Source organism: Toxorhynchites rutilus, chromosome 2, assembly GCF_029784135.1.
Source record: "Toxorhynchites rutilus septentrionalis strain SRP chromosome 2, ASM2978413v1, whole genome shotgun sequence".
In the NCBI taxonomy this organism is placed as follows: domain Eukaryota; kingdom Metazoa; phylum Arthropoda; class Insecta; order Diptera; family Culicidae; genus Toxorhynchites; species Toxorhynchites rutilus.
The window spans coordinates 133,502,756-133,517,400 of record NC_073745.1 but is presented as its reverse complement, the minus strand read 5'-3'; the positions used below and the strand labels follow the sequence as shown (position 1 = coordinate 133,517,400).

The 14,645-nt window shown below is 40.3% G+C and overlaps 1 protein-coding gene across 7 annotated transcripts in view; it reads left to right on the top strand.

Annotated features, from left to right (window-relative positions):
• Nucleotides 1-14,645, top strand: part of LOC129770135 (F-box/LRR-repeat protein 16) — a 91,617-nt gene that overhangs the window by 59,014 nt on the left and 17,958 nt on the right. The window lies entirely within an intron of this gene.

Below are 14,645 nucleotides of genomic sequence, written 5' to 3'. Positions count from 1 at the left end.
AGGTATCCGGGAAATGCTCGGAATATGTTTGGATCTTCTTCTTCTTCAATGGCACTAACGTTCCTAGAGGAGCTTCGTCGTCTCAACGTAGTATTACTTGCGTCATTTTTATTAGTACTTAGTTCAGATTTCTATGCCAAATAACACGCCTTGAATGCATTCTGAGTGGCAAGCTCTAGAATACGCGTGATCACAGTGCAAGTCGGAGGAAATTTCTTTGACGGAAAATTCCCCCGACCAGAACGGGAATAGAACCCGAATACCCGGCATGTTAGTTATGACGCTAACCACTCGGCCAAGGGAGCACAATATGTTTGGATGTGACCAATGAATTTCTGGTCAGTTACTATAATAAATGAAACTTTTTGAATTCGGAGTAAGTAGAGGTGGGGTGGATCTGATACGTTTGAAAGCGATTCAGGTCCCAGATACATATATTCCAGAAACATTTTCGTCCGTATCTCCTGGATCCAATATCCAAGAAAAAATCTGTTGCCATGAAACCATGAGATACACATCGTCCAATTTTTTGTCACATGCCGAACTTGGAAACATAAAGTAAAAAAAATATTTGCAATTCGGATTTCTAAAATCAATTTTTAACTAACGAAACGACACAATATTATTAAGTTTCATTTCTGTGAGTCGGGAATTTCGTGAAAACATGCGGGAAAAATGCGGTAATTCAAAAATTGAAATTGGGTGGCCACCCTGATCATCATACTTGTGAAAAACTATTTGTTTCGAGTTATTTCAGTACATAACAGTACAATAACGTTCGATAACTGAACTTTCATTACCTGGAACGCTTTTTAGCGTTCCAGTTAATGAAATTTAACGACTTAAACTGGGTCGTAGTTTACTTAAAAGGGGTTTTCGGTGTATTCGAATGAAGTTTGAGATGGAGAACTATAATGTATGACGAAAATATTGATTTAATTACAGACAAATAATTTCCTCAAATTATATTTCATACCTGTTGGCGCACTCAATGCAAAACTTCCGAACCGTTCAGTGGAATTATTCTGGAATTATACTCTATCTGATTAGAAGCCCGATGGCAGTTTTAACTTACTAAAATTTGAATGAAAATTTTTACTTGGCGTTATTTAATTCTTAATGCACGTAGTCCTAATCCCAACCTATTTTCTCTATGTTTTCTGTTATTCCTTCTAAAACTCATTATTTCAATACGAAATCATCTTTACACGTTCGTCGCCCCGTCACCCAGATATTCAAATTGAATAGGATTTTCAAACGGAATTTGATGAAATGGGCACCTAATTATAAATTTAGGATATGTAGAAAAATCATAAAATCAGAACCATAATAATAAAATGTCTATTCATACTTTTCATTAATTTACATAACGGATGGTTTGAACCACTGATACATACGAATTCCATATAATATGGCATTGGCATGTATTATTGTTGTTATTTTGTCTTCAAATTGACAAAAATTGCTAGATTATGTATGAGATGCATACATGACCATCGTTGGTTAATTTATTCGCAAGTTGAGCCATACAAGGAACCCAGCCGGATCCCGTTGGGCGACGAACGTGTTAAGACAAGCTTTCGAAGAAAAAATTTCCACCGTTTATTTTTTTCATTTACATAGAATACTAATTTGATTGGAAAAAGTTAATTTTAATTCATGATTCATATTTCCACCTGAAAATTCATTATTGTCATTGTCGCTGCCCGAATTCGGAATACAAATCACAATGCCGTCAACGCAGATTAAATGATTGTTGCAATTCCACGAAATTGGTCCATCCGACTTCACGAAAACATATCCAGTTAATGAACGACGCGTCTCAATTTCGTTTCCCCAGTTTGCTTACTAAACACAATAAAACGGCCATCTGCTTGTTTACGATAGATAAGCTTCATCTTCTTTGTTCCTCTCAGGTACCGCAAAATACGTTTTCCTGCCTGCCAGTATAGCTCGCCAGGATCGCTACAGTAACAGCTGACTGGGTAAACAGCGAAACTGATATCTGGTCGAGAAATTGGAGACCACATACCAATTCTCGAAATGGAATATTCTGCTATTCGTTCTTGTTTGGTTCTATGACTCATTTTCTTAGAAAGCTTCTGATTGTGATCTGCTGGATTTGCTACTGTATGACAGTCATTCATGCCGGATTGGTCCAGTAGTTGTTGAATGTTGAAATATATATAAAATATATAAATATATTTTCATTCTCGATTTGTAGTGTCAATCTTTGATTACACCAGCCCAAAGCATCTGAGTTCTCCATCCAGCTTCTGATTCCAGACAGTTTCATACAACGGCCTCTTCAACTTGCACACTTTTCTCGAAATTTTATTCTTCCGACTGCTCCATCCACTTCGTTAAGCGCATCTTGTAGAAATGCTGTGACTGCGTCTATCATGAAATCCATACTGGTAGCTAACGACATCACATATCGAATGGTAGTATACCTGGCCATGGGTGAATAAGTCTCCTCATAGTCGATGCCCTTCACTTGAGAGTAACCATTTTTACTCAATGTGCTTTATTTTTATCTGTGGACTCGTCAGGATTCTACTACGGAGTGCTGTCCTACCCTCAGGCAAATCGTTAAACTTCCTGGTTTTATTCTTCGGTAGCGCATTATACTAATCAATCGTTGCGTCCTTTCAACGGTACGCTTTCGAGTTTTCACTGTAGCCTCTGCTCGGATTTTGTATTCCATTTGCGTCGCTTCTCTTTGGGAACGCGTATTATAACCTCACAGCCAAACACCCGGAGGTGCGATATGTCTGGACATTTTCTGTAAAATTTTCATCTGGATCGGTGGCCACTGCTTCTGTCCAGAAACACTTTTCAAACTTGGTGTCAAACAACATGGTTCTAGCTCGTTCCACGAAAGTTCGGTTCATCCGCTCTAATCTTGATTATATGGAACCGTTATTTCATGGTGAATTCCAGCTTGACGGAAACTCATGGTTAACGTATTCCTTGCCGTTGCCCGTTCGAATTCGTTTGAATCACTCACCTGTTCGGTTCTTTGCGTACGCCTCGAGATCCTAGAACACTTCTAAAACATCTGTTTTCGATTTAAGGAAATATACAAACGCCTTCCTACTAAGATCGTCGATGAATATCCTGCAGGGATCAAAATGAGTCAGCTTAAGCATGCGTTCTACTCTGTGACCCTTACCCTCAATGACTGCCATTGGTGCTTGCCTTAAATACACGGAATAAATTGAAAAGAACCTGGATCTTCGAACTCGATTCCAGTTACCATGCCTTTGAGTCTCCGCATGCAGTCTGCAGACAGATGACCCATTTGCTGATGCCATAGTCGAAAGCTATTCTGTTCTCGAGTTAGGTGAGCCGATGAACTTTCATCTTGTAAAGTTCATCCGAATGCTGTTCAACTGCTACCACATCGTTTGTTGCGCTAGCAACCTTACACGACTCGTTATCAAACATAGATGTATATCCGTTTTGGCACATCTTGCTAACGGATGTCAGATTTGAAGCCAATTTTGGAACACAGAGAACATTACTCATTTTAATTCCACAAGACGTACTTCCAACGTGCTGTTCGCTACATTGATGCTCTCCGACACATTCTCTGCGTTCTTCAGATGGTCCCTATTTAGCCGTAGATGCGTTGTAGCTCCAGAATCGAAAATCCAATTGATTTCGTTCTTGGTTGAAAGTACCATATTAAAAGCTGCGAAAAGTAACATGACAGCTTTGCTTTTCAGGAGTTTCTTTTCACTGGATTTATCCTGAAATTCCTTCTTCTCCGTTTTCTTGTAAAACGCTCCATCACTTGACTTGCTCACGATTCCGATTTTAACATCTGCAGGATTTCTGCTTTAATAACGCACGTCGTAATCTGATGAGCAATGAGTGTGCCAATACCGTGCTACGAAACGTCCGCCGAAACAATCAGACCCAGTTTTGGATGGTAATGGGTAAGTGCTAGCGGTGACTGCAGTATTTCACTGAATCGTTCTGAATCGTAAGTGCCGACATGTATTTATCCATTCCTATTTCACGCCTGCTTTTAGGAGTTGGTTCATCGGGTACAATAGTTTGCGCATCTCCGGAACATACCTTCAGCATGGTTGCGATAGTCGATAACTTGTTGGGATCCGGCTTGATCCATCCAAAATCTGTCCGAAGAACTTCGCTTCTGGCATCTGAACCGTATTCCTCAAGACGGCGGAGCGCTCACTTCAGGTTGTTGTCGTGTTTCTCTTCAGTGCGACCACCGACCAAGATCTCATCTAAATAACCACACGTGCCAGCGAAACCACATATAATGGTGTCCACCAACCGTTGAAATTCCTCGGCGTTAAGTCAATGCCCGGAGTGATACGGGTGTAGCGAAACAATCCTTTATGCGTTTTGATGGTGAGCAAATGGTGGTATCTGGAGTCGAATTTCACTTTGACTTTCACCACAAATAAATGTGGCTATACCACTTGCAGTCGGCAATTTTCACGAAAATGTATTCAGGTAACGTTTACATTAAAAAAATGGACAAAAATTGCCGATTTTTCATGGGTTTACCTTCACATGCACTGACGAAACTACCCATGCAGCATCAATTATAGTAACCCATGAGTCAGCAGAAAAAAATTGACAGCTCTATCAGTCGTACTCTAACCGTGATGGCGAAAACAGTGAAGTTACGGACATCGTGCGTCACTTTGTGGACCCCGGATACGCCCGTTCCGGCATCTACAGCATCTTGGCACTATTGGACAACAAACAGAGCATCGAAAGAAAGTCCGGTTCCGGACGGCCGACGACACTGAGCGACAAGAAGCTCCAAAGGATGCTGAAGAGGAAGATCGAGGAAAAAGTGGCTACATCGCTGCGTGCGCTTGGCCGGGAGGTCGGTGCAACCGGCCAAACAGTGAAAAAGTACCTGGCGAACATGGATATACATGTCAGAAAGCGCAAGTCCACTGGTCTTGGAGCTGCAGGCAATGACGCAGCGGAAGCGGCTGAATAAGATTATGAAGTCGATTTTCCCGGCGAATCGCGACGTGACGGTGGTGATGGACGACCTATCTCACCCTAGGTGGCAACGACTGGCAGTGCACTTCGTAGTTTACTTCCCCACGAAGGAAGTGAACTCCGAAATGAAGTTTATTTCATACACACCAAGTTCCCCAGGAAAGTGCTTCTGTGGCTGATAATCAGCGAGAAGGGGATGTCGAAGCCACTCTTATTTAGCATCGGACTGGTAGTGAACTGGAAAATTTAAAGTACGAAGTTGCGTCGTTCTGGCCGGATCTGGTGTCGGCCCACTACTCGAAGCGATCATTAGAGGAGATGGAGTGGTTGAATATCGATGTGGTACCCAAGTCGGCGAACCCGCTCAACGTCCCCCAGCTGCGCCCCATCGAGAATTTCTGGGCAAACCTGAAGCGTAAGATCTACTCCAACAATTTTTTCGCAAAAACTGAGAAGGAATTGAAAATAAAACGAAGAAAGCGCTCAAAAACATGCCTACACGCATGTTTTCGTCCGCCATGGTGAGAGTTCCGGTTAACTGCCGGAAAGCCGCTCGCAAGGGCGTATAATTTTTTTGCAAGTAAGCTAATTTATTTATCTCCCATGGAAAATTTATCAAACTGTCTTAGTTTCTTTTAACCACCATCCGAAAAAAAGACGGGTGGGTAATGTCGGGGACATAACCGGAGTGACGTAGGACTATACAAAGGGGACAGCTTTTGTTAAATATATATTTTAAATATATTGTTTCATTTTATTCTCCTACGTGAATACCTACCTATCTACCTGAAAAATGGATTAGTTTACTGTTTACTCTTTATGAATATGTTGATGGTTCTGAAAAGAACCTTTGGTGTTGTGTTTTTGTTATCACTCGATATTCCCATCTTGTTCGGTTAAACCTTCCTGTTTAGCTATTGCGTTTGCCACTCGCCACAGCTTTCACAGTTGGAAAATTTCTTCCCATCCAGCTTGTGACATGTTGTTCAGTAAATTACATTTAATGCGACGGAGAAACACTTTGCCACTCACTGAAACTAATTGTTGCCTTGATGAGCGCCGAACCGAAGCTGCTCTGTTCTTGATGCGGGTTTTCTGATTGTCGTGAGCAGCTTTGCAAGCCAACTCGAGCACTCCGACGGCCGAAACTCTATAATCGCTGTTTGGTATACTGGTGCTCCGGCACCAATCCGTTCGGCCTAGTTACCCTTGCGGAGCAATCAGTGAATGCGACCAACAGGGAACTGGAGACCTGCACGGTTCGAGTGAGACTTTGCCTTTCCCTTAACTTGTCCTCCTTTGTTACGTCCACGATGCCGATGCCGTACAACCACACGGGTTTACGGTTTGAAAGAAAATAAGATATTTTTTTGGGGTCCGCGTGTTTTATACTCTAGCGGTACACACTCACAGGATAGAGACAAATCGGCAGACTCAGCCAGAGGGGCGAGTCCAACGAGACGAACGAATGAGCGTTAAAAGGGAGCGATGGCAAAAAAATACATTCATTACGATTTGTTCGCTCGTTGGATTCACATGCAGGCTAAAAAGGGTCCTTTTCAGGATCACAAAATTATCTTCAATCTAAAGAGTTTATTGTTTTGTTATCACTCGATATCCCCATCTTGTTCGGCTAAACCTCTCTGTTTAGCGATTGCATTTGCCACTCGCCACAGCTTTCACAGTTGGAAAATTTCTTCCCATCCATCTTGTGACATTTTTACAGTAAATTACATTCAATGGCACGTCGCATTACCACTACTCAGTATCGGATTGGAGGTAATTTTAACCTGTAATTGAACATTTGCGATGACAGTGGTACAGTGTCAACTTTCAATGTGGGGTCATAATTTGGACCCCGAACTCTATGTTTACAAAAATTTCCAACTAAATATGTCGCATTACAGGTCCGTCCAATTAGCTAAATGTCGAGATAAGTGTAAATTACTGTACTTTCAATCTAGAAGCAATTTAAGAATTGGTGAAAATCAATAAGCTCAGAACAACTGCCAAATTCACATACTCATCATATCCTGGCAAACAAATTATGAAAAAATCAATTTGTGTTTTATTATTATTTTGAATATTATTTTAGAAAGCATTGAACTGTATTTCCTAAACTCTTTTTTGGAAGGTTTAATGGCCCTGAAAAGCGCCTTGTTTTATGGAATGGTTCCAATTTAGAAAACTTAGTACTCGTGGTTTTGAAAAAAAACATTTCGAACGACCTCGATGCCGCCTTGTTCTGGATTTGCGACCAAAGCAGTTTGTATAAAGAACAAACTTTTTTCTTCTGCTACCTGATGCCGTTTTGCGATTGCGTTTGCCACTCGCCACTCGTTGCAACTGCCTGTTGTCTTGATGTCCACCGAACCGAATGTGTTCTGTTCCGAATGTGGGTTTTCTTATCGTCGCGAGCAGCTTTGCCAGCTAACCCGATCACTTCGGCGGCCGAAACTATATAACGCCGGCTAGGTGGACTGGTGCACTGGTACTAACGCGCTCGGCCTATCTACCCTTGCGGGGAACTCCAGATCAACACGGTTCGAGCGGGATTTTGCCTTTCCCTTCACTTTTCCTCCTTTACCATGTCTAGACATGGCTACTTGGGTTGGTTTGTTGATGTGTTGTGATGCGAACCGATGTGGTGTACGGTTTGAATGAGAATGATCGTTACGGAAGGAAGGAAGGTATTGTATTATAGAGACTTTAAACTTTTGCAGTTCATTCGTCTCTAGGCTTGAGAAAGGCCCTTTGAAAACTCTACTCTACTTTACTCCAACGCTACCACCTCCGCCCTCTTGCCTTGAGAAAGGCACTCGATCCCTCGCCGTCCAGCTCGTCCAGCAACGATGTTGTCCAGTCGGTGTCCACACAAAGAATGATCGTTACGGCAGCGGAGCGGGGATATTTAAGCTGACTGGCTGGCTCGAGAATTACGCATGTGTGAGACTGCGACCAATGTTCCGTTCATTTTTTTCCTTTTCCTTTCCAATCGTGCTTCATTCTATTTCGCTGCTGCTCTGGTTGCCCGTTTTGGTCGGTACGATTTGAGGAGCATAAAATGGACCAATCAAAAATGGGCACATAGTGCATTTTGACAATGTTTGATATTTGAAAATTACTCAATTATTTATCTCAAGAAAAATGAAATGTAATTCGTTATGATAGATGCGTAGATATATTTCCTATCAATTGATGCAAAAACCTTTGCGATCTATTGAGAAATGTTCGAGTTATAAGCGTTCCAAATCTTGCATTTTTTCCTACTTGTTCAGTGCCTAGATTTCCATTTCACCCCCTATATCTTCCGGTTAGACGTAGTCCTACGTCAAAAGTTCATTTTTTAAATGCAAACGTTAGTGGAAACTGATTCGGCTGTGAAACAATATTGAGACCCGTGGAGAAGTCAGCACAAATGTCGTCAGCGTTAAATTTCGTCTTCTTCGGCATTCTGCACATTATAAGCCACGGAACGTTAAGAGCGGAAGGCTGGTTTTGGGTCCCCTTTCAGTGTGAACCAAACTCTCATTTTGATGCATAGACCCAAGTTACTGGTGAATAACTAGAGGGAACTGCGGTTATAGCGTTTGAGTGCCGTTTGATGTTAAACCGCTGGCTTTGCGGCAGAATGAGCTGATCAGGATATCCCTAGAATATTCAAACTCAGATTGACAGTTGACGAATCTCGTTTCGAAATGTCACGTCAATTTCCACGTCGCGCCAAATTTCCAGTATAAGGTTCAATGGTTCTCCAGGTTTTAGCTCTGCAGTATGGCTGTGCTCCCAGAGACTGACCAATCTGCATCCAAAGTTGCTCACATGATAGTAATATCCGACGGTGAATCGATCAGTAATCGTGCCTCGTTCAACTTACTAGCACCTTGTCGAGCATAGCGGTATATCGCGATTACATACCATGTATCGAACTCGATGTTATTGCTGGAGAGCGAATCCAGCGCGATCTCATCCCTCGACAATTTTTTGAGGACCAGCTGGGTCGCTGACATCTGATCATTGAATTTCGTACCAACATCTGCAACGCGAAGCATCAGCATGTTGTCATTGTCCGATGGTTGGTTGAATACAAATAAAATTACAGACGTCTCCGGCTCGTTATATGTTGCCCGTCATGGCGGTCCTCCCAACAAGAGTGTTAACTCGATGAAACTCAAACACTGAATAAATATCTATACATACGCTTCTATAACATGAAAATGTCCTAAAAATCTGTTTTAAAGATATCAGGAAGGTTATATAAATCTCATTACAAAATCAAACCTGCCTTCGAGGACATGACAGAGATACAAAACAAAGCAACAATTAATAGCCGTAAATTCTTAGCATAGTTTGCTTTCTTTTGTTTCGCATGTATTTAGCGTCTGGTATTGTGAAAGGATGCAGGCGGATGGAGGCGAAGGGGTGTGGAATTGCAGTCACGCGTGAGCTATCGTAAGGAAAGTGGATGAGGTTTCTTCGTGAATTTTTGACATCATTCCTAACGAACAAACATTACGGCACCGACAGGGTGAGAGGAAGAGTAGAATGGAAACGCGTCTAGAGCAGCAGTCTCGAGAGAAAGTTAAATTTTAGAAATAAAGGGTGTGTCACATCAAATTGCATCACGGAAAAAACGCTGTAGAAATTTTATTTTTAGGAATTATATCTTCAGCTTTCGCTTATAATCAGATAAGAGTGTATAGATCACGTTGGCCATGCTTCACTGTTAATTTTTCGTAAATTTGGAAAAATGTCGTCGAACGAAAAAGAGCGTCGTGAATTAATCCTGTGCACTCATTTCGAGAATCCGGAGTTGTCACATCGGGACATCGGTAAGATGCTGAGAATCGTCCAATCCACGGTCAGCAGAGTACTAAAACGATACTTCGAGAACCTAACCATCAACCGGAAGGTGAAGAACGGCAAAAATGGATGCTCCGTCAGTGAAAAAGATCACAAGCGCGTAGTTAAGCAGTTTAGACGTGATCCGAGAAGTTCGGTCCGGGATGTCGCCAATAAGCTGAATTTGTCAAGTTCATTCGTCCAGCGGACCAAGCAGCGGGAGGGCCTGTGTACATACAAGGTTCAGAAGGCTCCTAACCGCGACGAAAGGCAAAACATGGTGGGGAAGACGCGAGCCCGGAAGCTGTACACCGAAATGCTGACGAAGCCGCATTGCCTGGTAATGGACGACGAAACCTACGTCAAAGCGGACTTTCGTCAGCTACCGGGCCTGTTGTTCTTCTCCGCAGAGGCAAATTCAGCGTTTCGGAGGAGATTCGCAAGCAGAAACTATCCAAGTTTGCCAAAAAGTACATGGTGTGGCAAGCGATCTGCTCTTGCGGAAAGCGGAGCGCCCCCTTCGTGATGACCGGCACGGTAAACGGGCAGGTTTACCTTAAGGAGTGCCTACAGAAGCGCTTACTACCACTATTGAAGCAGCACGAGGGCCCGACCATCTTCTGGCCGGATCTCGCTTCGTGCCACTATTCAAAGGACGTGTTGGAGTAGTACGAAGCCAACGGGGTCACCTTCGTGCCAAAGGAAATGAACCCGCCCAACGCGCCGGAGCTTCGCCCAATAGAGAAATATTGGGCGATTATGAAGCAGGCCCTCCGGAAGAACCCAAAAGTTGTCATATCGGAGGCGGACTTCAAGAGAAAATGGATTTCTGTTCAAAAAAAACTACAACCTGACGTTGTACAGAACCTTATGGACGGGGTAAAGAGGAAGGTGCGAGCATACGGGCTTGGGCTCGAAGTATGAATTAAAAGAAAATGACAAAAGTTGTTTAATAGTTTTTATTTTACTGTCTAAAATTTTCAAAAGGATCGGTCTACTGGGCGAATTTCTACAGCGTTTTTTCCGTGATGCAATTTGATGTGACACACCCTTTATATGCAAGAACGGCAGTAAATATACCGAGTGAGTAGTATAAATGTGCAAAACAAATATTATATATAACACCTTACACAGGCAGCGAATGATCAGCTGTTCTCGTATGCGGGTTTATTTTCACCACTCCCACTAGTGTTCGATTGCGAAATCGTTGAATCAGTCCTCGATGAAGCTGACTTCGTAGTAGGACGAGAGAAATCATTACCGTTTGACTATTATTATATCATTGTATCGTTGCTATATTGGCATGCATTTTGATGTTGCATAAGAGGAAACAGACTGAGCGAACATAAAGTCTTATTTAGTAATGGTTATAGCTTGATCAGCATTTGAACGTTTCGCCATGAAGAAAACTACTTTGAATAATAAAATTCACAAATATGAGAATAACTTGTTTGATAACTTGTCCTTGTTTTTATGCTTCTGTTGAAAGGAATTATTATGGCTAGAATTGTACGCTTGTTATTTTTCAAGCAACTGTTCGTTTTTATGTAAATCCTTGTTGACCCAATAAATCATCGATATCATTCAGTTGGCACAAGTCATCTGCAACGACTTGTGCGATTTATGTTGGGAGTCGTTGAATCAATGCACCTCAACACGTAGCGCCTTAGTTTGGTCCTTTTTGTTACATTACCTCTTTGTTCTGCAAGATCCATTTCATGACATTTTCCGATTACGGAAGCATAAATAGGTCACGGCGAATAATATTTCAAAAATTTACACAATAAGGTTCGTTACTTTCGTCCTTAAATGGAACGTGTGGAAATGATGGAGACGCCAGGTTGTTCAAAAACGCATCTCTATTCTTTATCGCACGAAATGTTAGAATTTAATTCGTTCTATAAACTAGTTTCTACACTGAGAGGAATAGTTAGTAAATACAACGATGTTTTTGATACATGTTACCTATTCTCTAGTCATTTTCTACCCTAAATTGGTACATATTATGAAAGAAAAATGGTAGGCACAAATGTCAAACAAACTACGATTTGTTGGTCCAACATAGGTGCAATATCAGTGAAAATTTTGCTTCTCATTTGTGATGATTACCTATCAGGGATAATGAAAATATTTTTTAATAATTATTTTGAATTAAAAAAAATGTATTGGATTACATTTAACTCCACATACTTAGTATACATTATACTAATAATATATAACTTATTCTATAAACAGTATCAATTATTCTACAATAGAAAAATCATCATTGTGAATAGTAATAACAGTACTTAATAACATCAATTATTCTATGAGCAGCGTACAAGATGAAAGTTATAATCGCAGCCTCAACCACATCAATTTCATATGCATTTCCAAAGTCTCGAGTACTCGAACAAGTTGCCGTCCCTCTTCCTGCTGTATCGCTCTGGTTTGCATTATTTAGGGACGGGGATAGCTGACTAACAGAGTGTCGGTAGCACCAGCACGTTTCATCCGTATTTGGTTCTCTCGTGTCCCTATGAACGAAGAAAATCATATGTTAATAATATTAAATATGTATACATGTAATGAAACATAACATTAACAAAAGGCTTACCTCCGAATCGATTTGTCTCCAAAAGAGAAATGGCGATTGCAAAGTGCGCACATCACAGATGTTAGGTATGACAAAAACAAGGTTACTAATGGTATGAAGTAACATATACGAATCTCTGGTAAAAACGTTCATTGCGTCTGACATCACTTTTACGCAATTTTGGTAATATTTGCAAAAAATATGTATATTTTACCAATGTTTTGGCTACTAAAGATTTGGTAGCTGCTTTTACTAAACTTTTTCTCCAGTGTAATTTCAACCGGTTAAAAATTCGCCTAAAATTTTTTTTGACTTGTTCGAGGTTCATACAATAATGAAAATCACTTTCCTCATACCACAAAGCGACTTGCGTCTGTTCCCAAGCTAATGTTTCGTTGAATCGGATTGGTAGGTTCCAGACGGAGTCGGCTCCCTGGAATCAGTCGGTTGGTTGGGTAACAAAATTTACAACAAAACGGTGCATATATGACCCCAAGCGGACAATTCGAAGCATTCTCAACTCAATATATACAGCGCGGACTCGATTATATACAGTTTTCGATTTCTTTTCACTGTATATAATCGAGTCAAACAACATTTTTTCTATTCGTTTCTTATGCATATATTTTTCGTTGATTGAAAATAAAAGAAGAATTTAATTTTTGATTCATCCCCTTAAAGTCAGAAAACACCTTTCTCACATGAAAAAAAAAATTTCCAGAATCTCTCAGAAGGTGATAGATGATCATATTTGGAAAAAAAATTCTACTACGCATATGTTCTAATTTCAACAATGACAGAGTTGTAGAACTTTTTTTTTGTTTCGGACTCGGTTGCCTCAAACTGGCTCTACACTAAAAAGTACGCTGCGTAAGTCAATTCTTTCGCCTTCATTTGAAAGATGTAAAAATTTAGTACAGGATATAGTAGTGAAACATCAAAGGTAGTGGATTTAAATAACTGTTTTGGAAGTGAAAATTTCAAAGTTGGTAATGTTTAATGTGTTTAATGGTTATTAATTTTATCTCAAAAATTCATATTGAACTTGATTGTTTCTAACAATAAAATTAAAATTCTTAAACCACTCTACAATCTGTTCTTTGAAACCCAACTTCTATCTTTCTTAATTTCACTGCAATATCGATATAAACAATTTCTGGTGAAAATTCAAGCAAAATCTTCAAAATTCACGATTTTTACCCTACTGTACATATGATAGCCACTGAAATTCCACCACCGTTCAAAGGTTACATTTTTTCTCGAAACAAGTTTAAGCGGATTTCGAAATTTACGCGGTTTTTCTTTTACGCGAATTTTGGAATTTACGCGGTTTTTTTAGGCGGATTTCGGCATTTATGCTGTTTTTTTACGTAGCACGTATCAACCGCGTACAAATTCAATGTGTTAATTGATGTGACTTTATGTGACTAGTAATCTATGCCTACGAGAAACCATTCCGTTTTATTTTCAATTTAGCTTGCCTACTGGTTAGTTGATGAAAAAATGTAAATACCGTTATATAATAATTATCAATAAGATAACTCGTTCCGCTCAAACCTTTGCAGGGGAAAGAGTTGGCACCATCATAATTAAAAATATGTGTGACTTTTCACGAAATAAGTTTATATTGTATCACTGATTAGTAGCTGAGAAATAAAAGGATACACAGATATCATGATTGCAGCATACAAAAAAAATCATTCAATTAATTCTAATTAATAATTCACTGTTTGTTAGATTTTTATACGGATTTTAAAGTTCACCTGGTTTATATTTACACGGATTTTGGAATTTACGTTGTTTTCTTTTAAGCGGTTTTTGTTTACGCGGCACGCATCCCCCGCGTAAAAAGCGACTCCAGTGTATAATCGAGTCCAAAATTGTATATAATCGAATCACATATAATCGAGTCTGTATATAATCGAGTCCGACCTGTAGTTTAATTCGACCCTGATAAAAAAGGGAGGAAATGTAATCCTTCACAATTTCCTGTAAACAGAATAACATCACATGTATGATTTACATGAGAATATAAACACCCGGTATTGATTATTCGACAAAACTATCCACGTTTTATCACACTCTTGCAATATTTATCCAACAATGTACTTTTCGGCTAACTGCTGCAGTCAGTGCTTGGAAAAATCTGTATCACATCAATCTTTTCAGCTGAATTTCCGGCCACATTCGATCATTATACCATTGCATTCGGGATACCGAAAATGAACCA